The sequence below is a fragment of the Callorhinus ursinus genome, unplaced genomic scaffold, assembly GCF_003265705.2.
Source record: "Callorhinus ursinus isolate GAN/ISIS: 27379988/994484 unplaced genomic scaffold, GSC_fseal_2.0 scaffold4, whole genome shotgun sequence".
In the NCBI taxonomy this organism is placed as follows: Eukaryota; Metazoa; Chordata; class Mammalia; order Carnivora; family Otariidae; genus Callorhinus; species Callorhinus ursinus.
The window spans coordinates 108,766,066-108,772,724 of record NW_027397066.1 but is presented as its reverse complement, the minus strand read 5'-3'; positions in this window follow the sequence as shown (position 1 = coordinate 108,772,724).

Sequence of the window (6,659 nt, the reverse complement as noted above, 5' to 3'; positions counted from 1 at the left end):
ACCTCTGAAACTAACAATAAATTACATTTTAATTAAATTGAATTTAAATAAAAATTAAAATAAAGTAAAATAAAAAGAACTGCATGCCTTTCTATAGAATCTGATACAATCATTAATAAGCAGTAAGCCAGACAGTGTAATAACCTTACCCTGTTATTAAAAAAAAAAAAAAAAAATTACTCTGAGCTGAAGGCAACTGAGACTCAATGGGTTCAAGAGAAACTTTTGATCTTCCCTTAACTACATCAAAGAATCAAAATTGGGGGTCTTTCCCAGAATAAGTGTTATTATCAGAGATAAATTTTAGCTGAGTAACCTATTTGTATGGCAGGGCAAACATCTAATTACCAAACATCTGCTCTTCTTATTGTTGCTGGGTGGACTGAGGAGACTCCGGAGCCCTGAGGCCTCCCCCAGCCCATCCCTGGGATGTCACTGAAGGCTCTTCGTCTCATCACAAGAAAGAATTCAAGGATGGACCAGACATAGTGGTTGAGCGGTACAAATGGGAAAGTTTATTAAACGGAGGGTATGTGAGAGCAGCCAAGCTCAAGGGAGAGCTGAGCCCAGGATATGGATCTTTATCTTTTATTGACAATTGTTAACTAAGGGGTAGAATGTTTATTATTTCAGGAGAGGAGTTCTTTGGGAGCAGGGTTTAGCATCTTTTCTCCTTTACTTGGCCAGGGTCTTGGGCCTTCTTTGTCTTGGCTTTTGTGGCTTGATATGGCTTCTTATGGCATTTTTTTTTTTTTGGGGGGGGACAGGTCTATCACTCTTCCCCTGCCACATAATGGGCTATGACTCCCCCTTTCCTGGCCTCCAGGCATCCTGTTAAAGCCTAACTGCCTACTCTAACATTATCACCCTATGAATTACATTACTTTCCTCTGAAGTCCCATACTCCTACCCCCTTCTCCTTACTTTAGTAAGACATATATTTCATTTTGCCTGTCTTTGAAATTTCCATTTCTGTGCAGATTCCCCATACAAATTCTATTAAATTTGATTTTTTCCTGTTAATCTGTTTCATGTCAATTTGATTCTTAGTCCATCTTGAAGGACCTTTGAGGAGAGAGGAATTCTTGCTTGCCAACAAACTACAACTTCAGTTCAAAATTCATACAAATCAGTTTGTCTAATAAGAAAAAGAAGTTGTGGGGCACCTGTGTGGCTCAGTCGGTTAAGTGTCTGACTTTGGCTCAGGTCATGATCCTGGGGTCCTGGGATCAAGCCCTGCATTGGCTCCCTGCTCAGTGGGGATTCTGCTTGTCCCTCTCCCTCCTCTTCCTCATGCTCTTTCTTGCTTTCTCTCCTCCTCACTATCTCAAAGAAAAAAATAAAATCTTAAAAAAAAGGTTGTAAGATTTACTAAAAAATTCTGATTTTTTTAAGTCAAAGTACATGTACTCAGATCAAAATGTTGTGCAAGTATAGTGTAAAATTTCACCTTAAATATTGGATACATCAGTGAAGGTGCCTAGGTTCATTAATTCAACAAACATTTAGAATTGCATAAATAGGAAAGTCATACTTCCTGTACTTAAAAAGTTTTCATATTCATGCAGCAAAATATGCTCTTAATGATACATAATTTAATTGATTCAACTGTACAAGTATGCTTAAAATGCTACAGGAGCACAAACAACTAAATTGATTAACTTTAGTTAAAGGGAACCTATCAGAAGGACAACTCAGCAAGCTTATGGAGAAAACAGGTGTGGAAAACACACAGATCAACATATGCAACCTGTTATGTTCAAGAAGAGTTTACATTTATAATGATGAGACAAAAGATAAGCAAGTTATATAAGTAAGTTATGCTAGAAGGAAATAAATGTTACTAAAAAGATCAGAGTGGATAAGAAGTAGAAGGGGTTTACAGCCATAAATAGAATGATCAGAGACAACCTCACAGAAAAAATGTATATTTGAGAAAAAACTGAAGGAGTTGATTGAAAGAGAAATGCCGATATTTGGGAGATGAACATTACAGACAGAAATAAAGATGGTGAATGCGAATGACTTTAAAATTCAGGAGTGATTGGCATATGAAAGGAACAGCAAGGATATTAGTGTGCTGCTGCAGCACCATAAGTGAAAGGAGTAATTATGAAATAAAGCCAAATGGGTCAAACTGACAAACTGAGAATCTCAAGGGATGAGAACTGGTAAACCATTTACATCAATAACTTTTTCTTAGGCTAATCTATCATTGCTTTTTCTGATAAATACTTGTGCTACTTATTTTCCAATATCCTTGAAAATTTCTCCCTTTGCATTTGGTGATAAATCAATATAAGCGGTTGATATTTGGGGTTAGACTTCTTCGTTAAAACATTTTCTCTGTAGTTCTTATACAGGTAGGTCCTCTGACTGAAATACAGGCATTCTTTCCTTCTCTTGATTCTCCCAGAAAATCAATTAGGAAGACCTCCTGTGCAATGTAAAAGCTACCATATTTTGTACTTCAATGAAGTATCAGTAGAACTCCTTGAGAAAAAAGCATCTGATTTGTGATGGTGTGCCTTCTGAAAGAAATGGGGTAAGGAAGAGAGTAGCCCTCTCATACCATGCTAGAAAAGCACCTAAGCTACATCACTTTGGGGTATGACAAAGAGTGGCTCACATCATGCTGGAAAAGCACCCCAACCGAAAGAAACTGATGCTACTTTTCTTCATAGGGTCTAACGATACAGGTTTAATTAAATATATAGAATCAATGCAAATAGTATTCCAGAAGAATAAGCTATTGCTACGTGTAAAATAATATCCTTCACTGAGAGCTCAACTGAAAGAAATAAACTTGGCTATAAATAATTAGACAAACAAAAAATAAATTTCTAAAAAATTTAGAAAAGGAGCACTCATCTTTCAACATTCCCATACTTCTGATAAAAAGATAAATTTGATAAAGATGGTTGACCACAAAATAGATTTGTACAAAATCTTAGCCATTAATTTCTATAGTGCCTACCTCTGTAGGGGAGCAAATCTGCCAACGCCTCCTTGGCATATGATTATTCTAAAAAACAACAGACACAAGAGAAACTCTGAAAATCAAGTAGAAATTACCCTTTTATAAGAGACACTGACATGTATGAGGGAACTCTCCAGTTGTAAGGGTGCCTCCCTCAGTACCCAGAGTGGAGGATGACGCTAAATCTCTAGAAACTATTGTCAGTGGAGAAGGCATGGACTTAAATCTACAGAACAACCTTATCCTTGTTTACTGTGCTTTTCCTGGTAACCTCTCATACCAGACTTCTCACTCCCAACATCTTTTATCTTCAACTGGATATGATATTTAAGGTAATGGCTTCAGCAATTTCAGAGCATTAACTCAGTTTTTCTGGGTCTCTCCATGTATATCAGGAGTATATATGTTTTTAAATTTTGTTTTCTCCTGTTAATCTGTCTCATGTCAATTTGATTCTTAGGCCACTAGAAGAATCTTGAACAATAGAGTAAACTTCAGAAGACGGGTTTTTTACAAAACTAAACATACTCTTGCTATATGACCCAGCAATCACACTCCTTGGCATTTGCCTAAACCAATAGCAACAACAAAACCTCATTGGCTAACCTACTACGTTAATCTAAACTACTGTGCTAACTTACTATATAAACTACTATTCTTAACCTACTATGTTAAGATGGCCTAGAATTTTCCCATTATTCTTGTTAAAAATTAAAGTGACACCTGTCAACAAACACAGAATCTCTTGCTTTAAATTTATATGTGGCAGACTATGAATTAGGGTCTGAGACCACATCCTGTGCCTAATTTAACTGAATCCTTTCATAATCATGCTCTATACTTTAAAATGGCTTTTTCCAGGTGCCTGGGTCACTCAGGTGGTTAAGCGACTGCCTTTGGCTCAGGTCATGATCCCGGAGTTCCGGGATCGAGTCCCACATTGGGCTCCCTGCTCAGCGGGGAGTCTGCTTCTCCCTCTGACCCTACCCCCTCTTTGTGCTTTCTCTTGCTCTCTCTCAAATAAATAAATAAAATCTTTAAGGAAAAAAATAAAATAAAATGGCTTTTTCCTTAGAAACCTGAGACATAAAGTCATAACAACCTGGAAGGACACATGAAGGAATTCTGCCATTCCTACTGACCAGGAGATTTGACTACATGAAAGTGTTCTGCAATAAAGACAAGATGGGCTGTCACCACATCAGGAGAGACCTTTTCAAATGCTGATAATCACCCATGTGATGTCTAAATAGGATGTCTCTTGATTGGAGGGAATTCCCAAAGGAAGTTGGCAGCAGGGGCAGAGAAAGAATTCACCTGAGGCAGAACACAGGAAATAGAAGTTTACTGAATACACCACAAGGGAGCCAGGCAGGGGGCAGGACAGCAGAGGAGAAGCTGACTGCAAGGAGACAGTGGGTGGAGACTGTTTTTAAAGGGGGAAGATGGAGGTATGCCAACATATGGAATTTTCCCTTTTTTGGGAACTGTCCCTAGTAAGTAGCCCATTGGTTAGTTAGGACCTATTGATATTTTGAGGTGGGTCACCTGATGGGCTTGTCTATTTTCAGCCAGGTGATCACTGTGGCCCTTTCTGCATTCCATTGCTTAAGCCTGTTTGCCTAAAAGTGGCCTCTACAACCCATATGGCTTTTTTTTTTTTTTAACTTTTAAAAATTTTTGGATGATCAGTCTGAAGGAAAAAACAAACCAAAACAAAAAACAGCTGGATTAATGCTACTCCTAAGAAGTTAGTTCCTCGGGAAGACTGGACTATGATTCCACAAAAGACTTAGAAGCTTAAGTTTTCTAAAGAAACTGATATTGGTACTGAACTTAATTGAAAAGAGGTATCCTAACAAATTTATTCTTATTCTCACACACTACCTTGCTGTCTTATTCACTGTAGGATTATTTCAGTTACATTTTACTAGAAAACAAATGTCATTTGTCACTGAGGTCAAGCACAGAATATGTGACCCGTGGCATGCTGATTATTTTTAGTTGAAAGCAATCAAGGCCTAACAGACTCACTAAGAATTTTTTTTTCTTAAACAGCTTTCTTAACTTTCTAAAAGAATTAGATAGGGGGCCTGTATCAGGAAGAGAGCTATTACCAGAGATAACTTTTTACCTCAGACTTATCTGCACGGCATGGCAAACATTTATTTACTAAACATTTGCTTTTCCTATCTTCCTGTAAATTCTCTTCTTCCCCTTTGAAGTCTCAGAGCCCTACTGCCTCCTCCTTAGCTCAGGATACCATATAAGCATCAATTGTCCACTAGTTTTTCTCCTGTTCATCTCTCTTATATTACAGGGGGAGTGTCAGAACCAAGAACCTAGAGTAGGGGAAAATTTATTTTTCCTCCCAAAGAGATACAAATCCTCTTCATTCCAGTATAGATAGATTTTTAAGAAAAGAATGTCTTATGTGTTTTATTCATGGAGATTTAGTTGAATGTTATAATAGTCTAGCTACTGATTTAGACCCAATGCAAAAAAAAGAAAAGGCCTATAACGTGGGTTTGTCCTCGAGACTTAAAATTGATGAAGGATAGTTAAAAGGCAGGCAGGCAGGGACAAGGGGCCCCCACCCTAAGAGGAACCACAGTTAAAAGGATTTTACACCACGCTGGAAGGAGCCCTCCACCCTTTCCTATGTGATATTTAGATGACAAAAACCTGATTAAATGACAGGCGCAGGGAAGGTTAATCGGATTAAAATAGCTCACCAACAAGCCCATAAAAACCCCTAGACTTATAAACTCTGGTGGCAACCCTCTCGGGTCCCCTCCCTCCTCAGAAGCTTTGTACTGTCACTTTGCTATCATTCAATAAACCTTGCTTTGCTGTCCACCACTCTGGCTTACCTCTTCATTCTTCGAAGTCGTGTGACCAAGAACCTCAGGCACCAACAGAGAAAAAATCCTGTAACTAAATAACTAGAACGCACACATTAAACACTGAACATTCATGTGTACTGTTCAATAGGTACCCTGTAATAAAACTTTGATACTAGATGATGGCCCTGGTATCATGTGTTTCTTATATGGGAAAAATTATTTGGGAAGATAAAACAATTACTAAAGGGACTAAATTATCATATAAATGTAATGGTCCTAATGTGATTGACAGAGACTCAGGAAAAATTATTGACCTTTATAAGGAAAAATTAATTAAAAATTTAAATTATCTGGGTCCAATGTTAAGCCATTACTTAGGCTTATATTGGGTAAGTCTTCATAAGGAACTATCACACAATACTGAAACATTTTAAAATACAAGCAATAAAGGCATGAAGCAATTTGTAAAATTAATGTATGGCCAAGAAAAGTCTTTGTGGATTGCTAATCTAGAATCTCATTGAATAGTTCACCATTGGTATTGAGAAAGGGACAGGTGGGGTTAGGTAGGGAGAGATAGATAAGGGGCTCCATGATCAGGCTCAAGGAAATTCCAAAAATGTGGAGGTGTAAGGAAACCAGAGATAGGAGAACACTTCAGACCATCCTGCCCTAGGTGTCTGAGGGGAAAGTCTTAGTTATGACAGTCTCCTGTGGTCAACAGAAAATAAACAGACCTTAAAAAGAAGTAAGTCATTAAATATGTTATCTCTAGTCCTGCTTACACAAAGGTGCTGTCAGTAGAGAAGTCAAAAAGATTTAAGTTCCCTGGT